The sequence below is a fragment of the Lissotriton vulgaris genome, chromosome 12 (assembly GCF_964263255.1).
Source record: "Lissotriton vulgaris chromosome 12, aLisVul1.2, whole genome shotgun sequence".
Taxonomy (NCBI): Eukaryota; Metazoa; Chordata; class Amphibia; order Caudata; family Salamandridae; genus Lissotriton; species Lissotriton vulgaris.
Genome location: NC_141700.1, coordinates 767,754,325 through 767,771,192, shown reverse-complemented (window position 1 = coordinate 767,771,192; position 16,868 = coordinate 767,754,325).

The window sequence follows — 16,868 nt, the reverse complement described above, 5'->3', positions numbered from 1 at the left end:
ACATTTAGTCAGAAAATCTTTTTGTGACATTGCACAGATGTATTTTTTGATCTGACTGTTCTCCTTTTTGGATCCTCCATCTGTGCTCCATCTTCTTCCTCTCCCACCCACCCCAGCAGTAATTATGCCTCTGCTTCTCCATGGAGGCTGCCTGCTTTCAGTCCCTGCCCCATCATCTACCGGTCCTTTGTATCCCAGTCCCTCACTTGTACTTCTTTCTCCAAGGTCCGTCCCTCCTCTTCCAGTCCCTCCCTTGGTTCGTCCTCTTCCCAGTAGCTTCGTAACCCAGCATTTGAGCCACTAACACCCTCCCCCTACTGGTGGCCAACTTGGGAATGACAGAGACCACGCTTTGGCTAGCAGAAGAGAAAAATGTCTGTAATGCTTGTTGTACAACCAACATTCAGCAAGGTCCACTAAGCGGTCAGTCACCTTCCCTCCAAACCTATGCTGTTCAGCGAAGACCTTGGTGATCCGTTCCGGAGTCCCACTGCGGTGGTTTCTGAGGGGGGGTGAGAGGAGAGCGGATTGTAAACGGCCAATGGTGCATTGCTTGCCCCAGTATTGGAACTTTCATAGATTCCCATGCTTTGTATCATTCCCTGTCGTCGGACTGGGAGTCTCGGTAATAAAAAATATCATAGTAGTAGGTACAAAAGAGAAAGGAAAGGCCTAGGCCTCATTCCCTTTTGTTACATATCAGCCTCTTTTTGTAAAAGAGACCAAACTCTAGGCGTCAGCCAATCAGAAGAGCCTCACCCTTAGAACCTTCCTGAAGGAACCTCAGAGCCTCAGATTTTCTACCGCACGTTGTGCTAGGGAGTCTCCATTGAGCTCTGCTCTATTTCTACTCTTTCAAAATCATTTCAACAGTTATTTCTTCAGCATTTTCTTCAGATTTCTTCAGGAAACTCTTTCTTCATCAAGATGTCTGAGGTTGAGAAGAAAAAAGCCCTTTTCAAGCCCTGTTCCACCGGTGGGAAGAAAAGGCTGTTTGTGGAAGACAAACACAAGGATTGCATCTACTGCCTGTATCCAGATCACAAGGCAGAGGACTAAGATTTGCCGCACTCTCTCCACCAAGACCTTGAGAGATCGTGCTGGAAGGCTTCTTACAAGGTTGCAGAGGCAGAAGGAAAGGAAACATGGAGTTTCCAGTGATGAGGAGGAATCGGCTTCCTGTGCTTCCTCAAGAAGGTCAGTGAAAAGGGGTAGAGGTTCCCCATCTTCCTCTATTGGGCGCCCCTCAAAGGCTTCAAAGAAGACCACCAGGGAGTCTGATGGCCGGGGTTCAGGAGGTTCCCCCCACCACAGTGGGTCGGGCAAGGCAGAACTGGTTTCGCCTCCTAAGGGTGAGAAGACAGACCAAGCCTTCAAGAGACCCTCATCACACTCTTCAGAGAGGAGTTCCAAGTCGTCTACGACGAAGACTTCGTCGACGGTGGCTCCGTCGACGACGAAAATGAAGCCCAAGATCCAATTGGTCCCGTCGACGGGCTCGTCGACGGGAGCGTCGACGACGAAAGCTCCGTCGTCGTCGAAGAAGAGCTCGACGACTGCAGCGTCGACGGGAAGTATACCGACGACATCGTCGACGAAGACAAAGACATCATCGTCGACGGCGGTGTTGACGACAGCAGTGCCGACGACGGCGTCAACGGCGGTGTCGACGACGTCGACGACGGTGTCGACGACGGTCATGTCGTCGACGAGTGCTTCGACGACGACAACAATTTCTACATCGACGGCGGGCTCGTCGTCGGTGGCGTCGACGACGACATTTGCTATTCCTATCTCGTCGACGAGGATTTCTCCGGCGTCGACGGACCAACCAACGATACTGGCTGCGGAGAGAAGGGTAACAATTTCTCTCACAAGGATCACACCTGAAATGACATCCCCAAGGAGGGTGACCTCTTTGCCTCCCACTATGTTGCTGACCAGGAGGACTCTGAGTGAGACGGTCAGGATGGCTTTGATTATGCGAATAGCCCATCTCAGCTTCTCATCAAAAGTCAAGAGACTGACTCAGAGGGGGCGTATGAACAAGGTGGAGGTGACTACCCACAAACAGACCACTCAAGGGACTATGAACCACAAGACATGGTTTCAGTCCCGACGTCATTCCTGCATGACCTACACAAAATGCTGCAGGACTACAAGTCGAAAGCTGAGCGACCAGCACCGAGGAGGTCTACTCCGTCGACACCAGTGAAGGACCACTCTTCGGTTGTCCCTTCCGTACACCCGGCACAGACTCCTCCTCAACCACAGCGGCCAGTGCCCCAGGCTGCGCCGGAAACAGCTGATGATCCGGATGGGGATCATGATAATGATACGGATGTGTCATCCGGTGATGATCAAGACTCAGATCAGGAAGGGGATGAATACAATGACTACATCATCCCGGATCAAGCTTCACCTCACCAAGACTTAGGTGATTCTCCTCCTGCTGACATCGGCAGCTTCCACCAACTGATGGAGCGTGCAGCCAGCCGATTTAAATTGGTGTTGCCTGCTCAAACCACAGACTGTTTCTTGTACGATTTTAAAGACACTCACCGCAAAACTACAAGGTCCACACCGATTGTGGAACATCTATGGGAGGAAGGTTTGAAGACCATGAAAAACCAAGCGACGGTGGTCCCTGTGCTACCGCGCCTTGACAAAAAGTATAAAGCGCCAGAGGATGGACCGGCAGTGCTGACAGGTCATCCCAAGCCGGACTCGGTTATCTCTCAGGCAGCGCAAAGGAAATCACAGAACCCTTCTGCTCCCTTGACAGCCCCTCCTGACAAGGATGGACGACGGCTTGATAATACAGGCAAGAGACTTTCATCCATTGCTAGCCTTCTGGTTCGCGCCGCCAATGCTTTGGCAATATTGGGACGATATGATCGCCAGTTATGGTGCGATATAGCTCCCTATTTGGATCAACTTCCACCAGAATCAGGGCTGGAAGCCAAGAAAACCTTGCAAGAAGGTGAAGCGGTCTCCATGGAGATAATAGACTGTGCCATGGACATTGCCACAACGTCCTTTAGGGCTTTGGCAGGAGCGGCAGTGTTGAGATGCCAAGGGTGGCTAAAGGCGACTTGGTTTAGGCCAGAAATCCAAAACAAGGTCCTTGATCTACCTTTTGACGGCGAGGCACTCTTCGGCAAATTGATCGACGATACACTTCAGGAGATCAAAAAAGACACAGAGACAGCTAGATCGCTGGGAACACTCCAGTACCGCAAAACTCCTTTTAGAGGCGCAAGAGGCAGAGGTGGGGCCTACAGAGAAGCATACCAACAACAGCGCTATTCTTCGAACAGCTCGGGATACCAGCCGAACCGCCAGTCATACCAACAGAGACAGGGCCAGTCCTCTGGTTACTCACGGCCTTACAACAAAGGCAAGCAAGCTGCCCGTGGACGGGACTCGTCCAAACGCCAATAGCGGCCTTCTGGCTCAGCCTACTGCTCCCTCCTCCATGAGATCATCAGTTGGAGGCAGGGTATCAAAATTCCTTCTGAACTGGTCCCAAATTACATCGGACCGTTGGGTGCTCAACATCATCAGACGAGGACATACTTTGGAGTTTACGGAAGTCCCTCCACCCAGACCCCCGTCAGCCATTCCATCTAAACATCTGCATCTCCTACGGCTAGAAGTACAACAGATGCTCCGCAAAGGAGCGATAGAGCCAGTCCCCTCCAATCAACAGGGCCACGGTTTCTATTCCCGGTTCTTCCTGGTGAGAAAAACGCAGGAGAAATGGCGTCCCATCCTGGACCTCAGGGAGCTAAATGCCTATCTCATCTCCTTATCCTTCAGGATGGTATCCCTACAGGACGTTTTGAAGATGGTCAACCCGGGGGATTTTATGGCCGCACTCGATCTGGAGGATGCGCACTTTCATGTCCCGATTCACCCAGCACACAGAAGGTTCCTACGCTTCACAGTAGCCAAGAGCCATTTTCAGTTCAGAGTTTTGCCGTTCGGCCTTCGCTCTGCTCCAAGAATTTTTACGAAGGTGCTGGCACCTGTAGAAGCTTTTCGCAACTCTCAAAGGCATTTCCTACTCGAGAGAGGATACAGAAACTGCAAAGATTAGCACGAGGCCTTCAAAGAAAAAAGTGTCTTTCTGTACGCAGCTACAAGTCGCTGCTGGGGGTGATGTCATCATGTATTCCCCTGATCCCGCACTGCAGGCTCCGGATGCGCCCCCTGCAGGAGCAACTGGACCTCCAGTGGCAGCAAGTGCACGGATCGTTCGACGACAAAGCGATGGTCACTCGAGAGATGAAGGAGGCAGTGCGTTGGTGGTCGCATCAACAAAATTTATGCCAAGGTCTATCCTTCGCAAGCGTTCCATCACCTCACATACTGACGACGGATGCGTCATTGGAGGGATGGGGAGCAGTGATGCAGGACATGCAGGTCAGCGGCCATTGGTCTCCAAGCGACCAAAAACTACAAATCAACCTGTTGGAGCTGAGAGCGATCAGGCTAGCCCTTCAAGCCTTTCTTCCGCGTCTCCAGGGTTCACAAGTGCTAGTCAGGACGGACAACACCACGGCTATGCATTATGTGAACAAGGAATGAGGGACGAGGTCACTCCCCTTGTCGCGAGAGGCTCAACGGATTCTGGAATGGACAATTCTTCACGTAATTTCTCTAAAGGCGGCGCACTTACCAGGAGTGCTAAACGAGGGCGCCGACAGGCTGAGCAGGCTAACCTCAGTCAGTCACGAGTGGGAGCTGAAACAACAGGTTCTAGATCTGCTCTTTCAGACATGGGGCACACCGGAGGTGGACCTTTTTGCGACGCCAACCAACAGAAAATGCTGTGCCTACGCCAGCAGGTTCCACCATCAAGGCTCATTGGGCAATGCCCTATCAATAGCCTGGACGGGGAGGTTTCTCTATGCATTCCCACCGATTCCCCTGCTTCCTCGTCTCATCAGGAAAATGAGGACGGAACCATGCAAGCTAATCCTTTTAGCCCCGGCATGGCCAAGACAATTCTGGTACACCGAGCTCCATCTGCTATCGCTGGTACCTCCGATAACGCTGGAGGATGTTCCGGATCTCCTGACAATGTCCGGAGGACAAGTTTGGCATCCAGACCCAAGATCGTTGCACCTGACTGCATGGCTCCTGACCAGCGAGAATACATGAATGTTCCTCTTTCCAAAGAGGTCAAAGACATCCTCTCTCAGGCTAGGGCGCCGTCCACAAACAAAACATACAGACTGAAGTGGAAAAGATTCTGTATTTGGTGTAAGAAAGAAAAGATTGATCCTTTCACGTCAAAACCTCATCAGCTCCTGCCTTACCTGCTCTCGCTAGCTAAGTCTAATCTGTCCCATTCTACTATCAAGGTTCATTTAGCAGCGATTTCGAGATTCAGAAGATCTGATTCTGGTCCTTCGTTATGGTCTGCGAGAATTGTTAAACAATTCCTCAAAGGCCTGTTCAGAGTCTATCCGCCAGTGCGATCTCCTCCACCAACATGGCATCTAAACTTAGTCCTGGCTCAACTAATGAAGGGACCTTTTGAGCTGATTCACCGCTCAGACCTAAAATACTTATCATGGAAGTTGGCTTTACTCTTGGCCCTCACTTCAGCGAGGCGAGTGGGTGAGATGCAGGCACTAACTATCCAAGAACCATTTTTGCAGTTCAAAAAGAACACTACCATCTTGCGGACGAACCCAAGGTTCATTCCCAAGGTCCCCACTGACTTTCACCTAAATGAGCCTGTGATCCTAAAGACATTTTTTCCGAACCCAGTCACTCCAGCAGAAAAGACTTTGCACACTCTGGATTTGCAACGCTGTCTAAAATTCTACATAGACCGAACCAAAGACTTTAGAAAATCTTCGCAATTGTTCATTGCCTTCGGCGGTCCAAACAAAGGTCTTCCTCTGTCCAAACAGGGGATCTCAAGATGAATTTCGAGTGCTATTCTGCATTGCCACAAGATAGCAGGGAAACCTCTAGTGGACAGGATCCGTGCTCACTCGACGAGATCAGTGGCTTCTTCTACGGCCCTCTTTGCGGGGGTACATATCAAAGACATCTGCAGGGCTGCTACCTGGAGCAGCGTGCACACGTTCACTAAGCATTATTGCTTAGAGTCCTTGCAGCAGGAGACGCGGCTGTGGGCCAGGCTGTCCTGAGAAACCTCTTCAAGTGATTGGTGAGCTTTCCTTTCTATCCCACCTTCCATGGGTAACACATTTTGTAGTTTTTCTTGCTAATGTTATGATATACTTCTTTACAAAATGTGTTTATGGTGTTTACTGCTTGCTATTCTGATACAAAGCATGGGAATCTATGAAAGTTCCAATACTGGGGCAAGAAAACAAGTTACTTACCTGTAACTTTGGTTCCCCAGTATTGGTAACTTTCATAGATTCCCATGCGCCCACCCACCTCCCCGGGGAAAGCTCAACCTTCAGCAAGTATTGTGTCTAGCACAATACAGCTACGAAAATCTGAGGCTCTGAGGTTCCTTCAGGAAGGTTCTATGGGTGAGGCTCTTCTGATTGGCTGACGCCTAGAGTTTGGTCTCTTTTACAAAAAGAGGCTGATATGTTACAAAAGGGAATGAGGCCTAGGCCTTTCCTTTCTCTTTTGTACCTACTACTGTGATATTTTTTATTACCGAGACTCCCAGTCCGACGACGGGGAATGATACAAAGCATGGGAATCTATGAAAGTTACCAATACTGGGGAACCAAAGTTACAGGTAAGTAACTTGTTTTCTTTCTTGGCCCCCTGAAGCCCTTGCCGTTTGGCATCCCAAGAACCCAAGTGGACTGGGACACCCCCTGCTTTGCGACTGTGGGTGTCCCTTTCCAACCCCCGATCACTGGTGTCCATCCTTAACGTTCAGAAGACATAAGCTGCATCGTCACCCCAGAACCCACTGTCGATGACCATGGTGTAAGTGGGTTATTCGCGGTGTACGGGAGCAACAGATGACCTGTCCTACAACCAACTCCTCTTTTCATGCTGCACTGACCACCTCCACATGTGACCTGCCCAGTCCTAGGGGTGAATATTCCAGAGAGCGCCTGCCCTCTACCCTTGCAGCACCTTCTTTCTACTAAGAGGAGGGAAGGGGCTAATACCATACCCACACCCCTGCTCCCCTGGCCCTCAGAGGGAGCATTTACTTATTTATTGAGCATTTTATATACCACTAGCATTACCCAAATGTGCCTGTGCACTTTACAGTAGACATATGTTGATACATGGATAATTACAGAGGCTTCAGCAATTACCTAATGTTACCAAATATAGCTACATAAGCTTTAGAATTACAATATGGCAAATCACTCCAGAGAAAGGACATACATTATACAAAAGGTATGCACAGCAGTGAAAAAGTTGGAAGAGCCTGATGAAGTGGAGGAGGCAGGTCTGGGCCAGGAGGGGAGTGAACAAGCTCGCAATGGAGAGGATTATCTGCAATGACTTAGCAAAAATATTTTCGAAGAGGAGGGCTTTCAGTTCCATTGAGAAGGTGCATAAACCTAATCGCAATGGAGGGGAATCAGCTGCATGGTTTTTGCTAAAGTTTTGTCTTCGGAGAAGGCCACCAGCGAGGTGGCATTTCAAAGGTTTGGAGTTCCATATTCTGGCTGCTCTACCCGAGAAGGATTGTGCCAGGAGTGGTTGCTGTTTAAAGGCCAGAAATGCTTCTGTATTTTGTGATGGTATAGAGCATCCTGGAAGCTTGAGTTTATCTGTCAGGAATGAGAGTGAATGTGTATAGAGCCTTAAGGGTGATGCAAGCAACCTTGTATACAGCTCTGGTATCAAAGGGGAACTAGTGAAGAGAGGCCAGCATAGGTGTGATGCCTTTTGGCCCCGTAGACGAAGCGAGCTGCCGAATGTAGAAACGATTTCAGGGGGTGAGATGAGTTTTGGTGAGACTAGTCAAGAGAGAGTTACAATGGTCGATTCGGGAAAGCACCAATGTATGAGTGAGAAATTTCAAATCTTGCTTTGGAAGGTAACGGGGGATTCCCCGGAAAAGAGGCAGTTGATAGTGGGTGTTTCCGGCTCTAGTGCTGATTAGAGACTGAAAGTTGAGCTTCTTGTCTAGGATGACTCCTAGGGATTTGGCCGTGTCAACAATGATGGGTTTACTGTTGAGGATGCTGAATATAACTAATGAGAAAAGGGAGGGAGGGTTTAAATGGTATCACCAAACTCAGTGTTAGACTCTAAGCGATTTTGTTCATGAAGAAAACTAAAGACCCAAGACTATATAACACACTACGAAATACAATGATATAAAGGTTTGTTATTTTATTATTCTCTTTAACAGTTTTTTGGTAAAAAAAGTTTCTTTCAAATATTAGTAAAAAACAGACATCATATCACATATATTTACATAATCATTTTTCTCCAGATAACGTATACATTTGTACTTAATGTTGTACATGTATTTAATCAAAAACCACTACTATATTATTTTCCAAGACTGTCCTGACTGATGCCGATACATCTAGTGCAGACTCTATACATTGGTTACAGCAACTATTATATAGGAATTATAATACACTCCATAAATTCATAGCTTTCGTCACTGGTAATGATGTTTCTTGACTACCACCAACACGTTTCGGCAAGTTGCCTTCCTCAGGATTTCCTTTACCAGTGGTTTTAATTTAAGTCTATTTGATCTTGACTGGATTTTGAACTGACTGCAACTCGGTATGTATGGATAACTGGTTAACCCAAAGACTCTGTTTATCAGGATCTTTTGTGTACTTGCTGATCTGATCTTGATGGGCCAAACATGAGTGTTTCAACCTCCAAGAAAGAGTTCCCTTGGATTTAAGGTCCCATGGAACTTTGTTTTCTAGTTCTTTTATCATTTGGTTAACTGTCTAATCCGCCCCGAAGATCGGTACATGTTTAACTTGTCAAGACGAGTAGTTTAGTGGATGTGAGGTCTGTATTCCCTCCATTCGTGTTAGCAGGACTGACGTTCCTAAAATCGATCTAGCTCACCGGTAGCCGAGGATGCTGAGTATATCCATCCAGGATTGTAATGGAAGTGTTAGTTTCAATGGGGAGATGAGGAGGAAATCAGTTTTTGAAGGGTTCGCTTTAAAGTGATTTGGAGTAATCCCGTTTTGAACGGAGTTTGGGGTGATAGTGAGGTGTGAGATGTCATTTGTTGATGAGACCTTTGGATATAGTTGTGTATCATCGTCATAGTGATGATAGAAAATCCCTGCTTCCTTCAGGAAAACTCGAAGTAGCTTGATGTCCAGATTGAATAAAGTTGGGGCAAGGATAGACCCTTGGGGGACCCCTAGTAAAACCGCCATAGGTGTCGAGAGACAGTCACTGATTTTTATCCTCTGCGATCTGCCCCTAAGGAATGATTCCAACCATTTAAAGGCTACACTATCCAAGCCTATTCGATTTTTGAGTCTGTCTAGGAGCGTGTGATGGTTGACCGTGTCGAAGGCTGATGATAAGTCGAGAAGAATCAGGAGGCAGGAGTTACCTGAGTCTGGGATTTGAAGTGCATCATCGGCCACCTGTAGTAAAGCTGTTTTTGTGCTGTAGACCAGATTGAAACAGGATTGGTCTTCATCAAGGAGGTTATCTTTGATGTGCTGGGTGACCTGCTCAGCTACACACCTTGCAATGGTTTTTGAGAGGAAATGCAGCAGGTTGGAGATCGGGCAATAGTTATTGAGGTCAATGGTATCTGCAGAGGGTTATTGAGGAGAGGTGTGGCTTGTCCATTTTGAGGCATTCAGAAAAGGTTCCTTGCCTGAGGGAGATATTCACCAATTTTCTCAGATAGGGGAGAAAGTAAATGCAAAGTTCTTTGGCAATGTTAACTGGAATTGTGCCCACAAAGTGGTTTGAGGGTTTGGTTTTCATGATGATTTTGTGTAAGACTTCTACCGTAATGGTGTTACATACTTGCCAAGAGTCTCTGGATTTATGCATCAGGGGACGGAGAGGGTGAACATCTTAAAGTAGAAGCGATTTTACTTTGGAGTCGAAGAACTGTAGAAATTCTTCTGCTTTCGTTGATGTGTCATTAAATTTGATGTATGTAGAATCGGAGGGTCTATTGGCATTTTTGACCAGATCATAGAGCTACTTCTTGGCTTAGTCCAGGGGGGATCTAACATGATTGAATTCCACCCATAAGATATGTCTTGTGTACCGGGACCTATATTTTTCCCTTCTCCTCTATGAGTATCTGAAGATGGCTGCAATACCTCTTTCCCCGGACTCTCCCTACCCGACCCTTTCAGATGATGGAATAATTTGGAGGAAGTAGAAGATCAAACGTGTAATGGGAGGTGCCACTGAATCAGGTTTCTGTAAGAATTAAAAGATTGAGCTTGTAGTGTGTAATTTCCAACTTGTGCTTCATTGCAGATCTGTAGTTGTGGAGCATGCAGTATAAAGCTGAGGTAACTGATTTGGTGTGAGGGGTGTCTGGGGTTTTGGGTCTGATAAGAATAATGTTCCTGTTAGCAGGTGGCTGCTCTGAGCGTGTCTGGTGCTTGGCGAGAGTCACGGAAATAGTCAGTGGCGTAGCAAAGTCAGGTGGTACCCAATGCGGAAAATTTCTTGTCACCCCCCCCCCACATTGAAATTATTAAAAGAAGGAAAAATAGGATACTTAAAGCTTTGCCTTTCTGTTTTTTTCTTTGCTGCGCACCACTCGTTTTAAATTTAATTATTTTTTCAAAAGTGTTGTGAGCCCCCCCAAAAACTTTTTTAATTTTAAAAACACATATTTTTGCCATTTTTTCACCCCCCTCAGTGATGACACCCGAGGTGGCCCGCACCCACTACACCCCCCTTCCTACGCCGCTGTAAATAGTCAGAATTCTGTGTGGGATGGAGTGGTCTACAGAGATGGTGGTATCAAGAGTAGAGGAGGCTGGGGGTATCGGGTGCTGTAACTCGCAAGTAGGTCAACAATATCGGCTTGGGAGCAGTTCTTTAAATGGAAAAAAATAAGTGCAGGTACTCAAAATGAGCTAGAGGTGTAATGAGGGGGCGGGGCTAAGGGCGGGGCTAAGGGCAAGACATGATGACACTCAACAACTGCTATATTAGTCGCAAAACACATGAGAAATGTGTTTATATAAACAAAGCAGGTTAACTCATTACAAAAAATGAAAAAGAAATTAGATAATATGTTAACATGTCCTTTTTTTTGCAATAGTTGCACCTTCTTAATGTCATACTGTTAATTGTTGTTGTTTGGCACAATACTTTATATTTTTGAGCACGCGAGTAAAAGAAACTGAAAATACTACCACGTCGCACCAAACCTCTTATGACACCAAGCAAATGAAGCAACTCATCATGACCCTCCCAGAAGATATGTCTTGTCTCTTGCATCAATCTATCCATTCATCCTTTCACCCTCCCCTTCACACCTCTCTCGCTCCCATGCCCCTCTCTCTATCTCACACCCAAATGTGCTCTCTCTTCAATCCTCTCTTTCTCATGTTCACTCTGTATCTCTCGGTAACCTCTGTAGCTGACATTGTCACCCTTGCGTCCCTCCCAGCTCCTTCTCTTTCTGTCTTTCACTGGCACCCCTTACGCACGCCAGGAGCCCTTCTCTGTTTCTTCAACATCTCTTTCATTTTCATTTCATTTCATTTACATATCGGATTCTTTACATGCTTCGCGCTCTTTCGCTGTTCACCCTCTCTCACCTCTCTGCTCGCCTGAACGGACCCTGCTCCATCAAGCACATCACAGCGTGATGGCGAGCACCCGGACAATATTCAAAGGAAGCCCTGCTGAATAGCTCAGCTGGGGCTCAGATCGGCGAGACAGAAGAGGCGTCTTGGCTGCCAGAGGCACATTCCACTCCTGCTCCCCAGCACAGCCAGTGAGCCTACCTTTTTAGGTTTCGACTACGGCATTGCTTTAGCAATGCTTGTTTGTCGAGATTATAGTAAGGCTTTCAAAAGTCTACCCAAACTGCGGATCGGGTACAGTGCATGTGAGCACAAACATGCGCTCGTGCGCACGCGCCGCGCTCCGCCTCTGCTGCCACTTCAGCTCACCAGGCTGCACACCCCCTCACTCTTCATATGCTCGCTCGCGCGCCTTTCCTTGGATCTCACAGGCTCCGCTCCCCCGCCCCCAACACCCGCTTCAGACTTGAAAGGAATGCGCTCCCCCGCCCCCGCCACAGCAATGCCGAGAGAAGCGACAAGAGAGCCCTTCCCTTCAGGAGACTCTAACACACTCATTTTCTGGGTTGCAGTCATTACCAGGTTAAGAGGAGTAGACGCCATGGAGCTCAGGTTCTGTGCCTGCCTCTGAATAGCGAGGTTGCGTCAACTTTCTTGATTTTCTTTGGCGTTACCACCAGTTTTGAAACTCTCACTGATTGTTATTTTTTCACTCTCTCTTCCCTTGGTTTTGATTAGTCCCTTCTTTGCCTGGTCTTGTTGGCTATATTGTCTCTGGTTCTATTTGTTAGTGAAGTCTTACAGGTGTGTGTTCAGCAGCGTGCCGAGGCTTTTGCCGGATTCCTGATTGGCTCTTGGCTCCTTATATCAGCATCAGCTGCTGGAATCGATAGTCCTTGTTTCAGTTGTTATTTGTTTCTTTGAGACCCAGCTGGTGTTATGCACTGGCCTTATGTCCTCTGCCATCCAGATGGTCATATCTACTTATGTATAACATCAAGACAGAGTGGTGCCGTCCCTTGAAACAGACAAATCCAAAGAGAACGGGCTCCAGTCCAGGACTTGTCTCTCACTCCCTTTCCCTGTCTCTCCCTCCATGTATGTGTCTGGTCATATGTCCCGTTCTGCTCGCCAGCACAGACATTCAGGGATGGCAGGGGCTTGGGACCGGTCGGTCGGTCCCTGTTCAATCATGGAGCAAACTATTACTAAGATCTACGACAAGCTTGAGGTTGTTCGGAGGAATGTTCTACTTTGCTTAATCACTTGACTCAATTGGCACCTCGTTTAACTGTTATTACTCCTTCTTCACTGATAATGACTACTCCATGACGAATGACCAGCTGCAATCATGAGTAGTAATGTAAGACTGGATTGAAGTTCATTTGTCAGTCCTAATTAGGCCTTAGTTCCCCTGTAAAAGCTCAGAGTGGATCTACATACATTTCAAAACTTTATGCAAATGTGTCAATTGCATTTTTTAGCAACACCACATTTATTTACCAGTGATACTACCAAGGTTACATTTGCGCTAAAGATGCTTTGATGTGGGCAAGGCCATTCATATTGAATACGAGTTGGCTTCTATCCAGCCGGACTAATTTATTGATCCACTTTACCTCTATTTTTTACTTTCTTACTCTGGAACAAGGCAGCCAGGATCCAGTGAGTTATGTCAGCCATTTTCCGAAGCTGCTTGGATGGACGAGTCTGCAGCCACAGCATTTTTAGGTCTCAACTAACACCCCCACACAGACACCCCACACACACACACACCCACCGCCACACACACAAACCCACACACACACACACAACCCCACACACACAACTCCACACACACACACAACCCCACACACACAACCCCCTCAAACACACAAACAAACCCACCCCCACCCCCACGTGCACAACCACACACACACAAACCCACACACACAACCCCACACACACAAAACACCACACACCCACAACGCCACACACAACACCACACACAACACACACACAACCCCACACAACTCCACACACACACAACCCCACACACACAACCCCCCCACACACAACCCCCCCACACACACACCCACACCCACACACACACCCACACACCAAAAAACACCCCCACACACACCCAAACACAGACACATCCCAAACCCCAACACACCTCCACCCCCCACACATACACCCCCACACACACACACCCACACCACCCCACACACACAACCCCACACACACAACGCCCCCCACACACACACAACCCCCCACACCCCCCCCACACACCCGCACACTCCACACACACCCCCCCACACACACACCCACACACACAACCCCACACACACACAATCCTACACACACAGAGCCCCACGCACACAACCCACACACACCCACACACAACCCCCCCACCCCACAACTATACACACACACAACTCCACACACACCCCAAACCCCAACACACACAACCCCACACACACAACTCCACACACACACACAACCCCCCCACACACACACAACCCCTCACACCCCCCACATGCACAACCACACACACAACCCCACACACACACAACCCCACACACACCCAACGCCACACACACACAACCCCACACACACACAACACACACACAACCCCACACAAAACCCCACACAACTCCACACACACACAACCCCCCCCACACACACACACCCACACATCCAACCACCCCCCACACACACCCACACACAGACACACCCCAAACCCCCAACACACCTCCACCCCCCACACATACACCCCCACACACACACACCCACACCACACACACAACCCCACACACAACCCCCCCACACACACACACAAACCCCCCCCCACACACAAACCCCCCACACACAACCCCACACACACACACACACACACACACAACCCCGCACACACACAATCCTACACACACAGAGCCCCACGCACACAACCCCCACACACACCCACACACAACCCCCCTCCACCACAACTATACACACACACACAACTCCACACACACCCCAAACCCCAACACACACAACCCACACACACAAACACCCCAGACAACCACACCCCCACACAAACCCCCACACACACAACCCCACATACACCCACACACCCACACACACACAACCCCCCCACACAACCCCACACGCACACAACCCCCCCCACATGCACAACCCCCCCACACACACAACCCCACACACACACAACCCCACACACAACCCCACACACACACACAACCCTACACACAACCCCACACAACTCCACCCCCACACCCCCCACACACCCCCACACACAGACCCACACACATCCACACACACCCAATACCCACACACATCCCCACACACACACCCAACCCCCACACACAGACACAACCCAAACCCCCACACCCACCCACACCACCCCACACACACACAACCCCACACACAGAATACCCCACACACACAACCCCACACACACAGCCCCACACACAGAGAGCCCCACACACAAGCCCCCCACACACACAACTCCACACACACAAACCCCCCCCACACACACACACTCCAACACCCAACACACACACCCCACACACACAAACACCCCACACACACCCACAACCCACCCCCCCACACACACAACCCCACATACACACACAACCCCATACACACACAAACCCCCAAACACACAACCCCAGACACACAGCCCCCCACCCCCCTGTGCACAACCCCCCCACACACACACACAACCTCACAAACACATACAACACCACACACACAACACAACACACACACAACCCCACACACAACCCCACACAACTCCACACAACTCCACACACACAACCCCCTAACCCACCCACACACACCCCCACACACCCACCCCCCACACACACCCACACACATACACACCCCAAACCCCCAACACACCCCCACTCCCCACACCCCTCACACCACACCCCCACACACACCCACACACACCCACACCACCCCACACACACAACCCCCCCACACACCCACAACCCCACACACACACAACCCCCCACACAAACAAACCCCCGCACACTCACAACCCCCCACACTCACACAACCCCACACACCCCTACCCACACACACAACCCCCCCCCCACACAACCACACACACACAAACACCCCACACACACACCCACACCCCCCCCACACACACGCAAAACCCACATACACACAACCCCCCACACACACAACCCCACACACACACAACCCCCCACACACACAACCCCCCACGTGCACAACCCCCCCCCACACACACAACCCCACACACACACACAACCCCACACACAACCCCACACACATACAACCCCACAGACACACAACACAACACAACACACACACAACCCCACACACAACCCCACACAACTCCCCACACACAACCCCCCCACATCCCCCACACACCCCCACACACCAAACCCCCTCCACACACACCTACACACAGACACACCCCAAACCCCCAACACATCCCACCCCACCCCCACACACCCCACCCCCACCCCCCCACACACACCCACACACCGACACCACCCCCACACACACACAACCCCACACACACAACCCCACATACACAAGCCCCCCCCACACACACCCACAACCCCAAACACAAACACAACCCCCACGCACACAAACCCCTCCACACACACAACCCCACACACACAACCCCCCACACACAAAACCTCACACCCACCCACACGCCACACACCTCCACACACCCAACCCCCTCCACACTCACACACAGACACACCCCAAACCCCCAACATACCCCACCCCACCCCCACACACCCCACCCCCACACACACTCACACACTGACACCACCCCACACACACAACCCCCCACACACAACCCCCCACACACACCGACAACCCCAAACACACACAACCCCCCACACACACAAACACCCCCACACACAAACAACCCCACACACACAACCCCTCCACACACACACATCCCACACACACCCACACCCCCACCCACACACAACCCCACACACAGACACACCCCAAACCCCTAACACACACCCACACATACCGCACACACACACACACACACACCTACAGCACCCCACACACACAACCCTCCCACACACACAACCCCACACACACAACCCCCCCACACACAACCACCCACAACCCCCCCCACACACAACCCCCCCACACACACAACCCCCC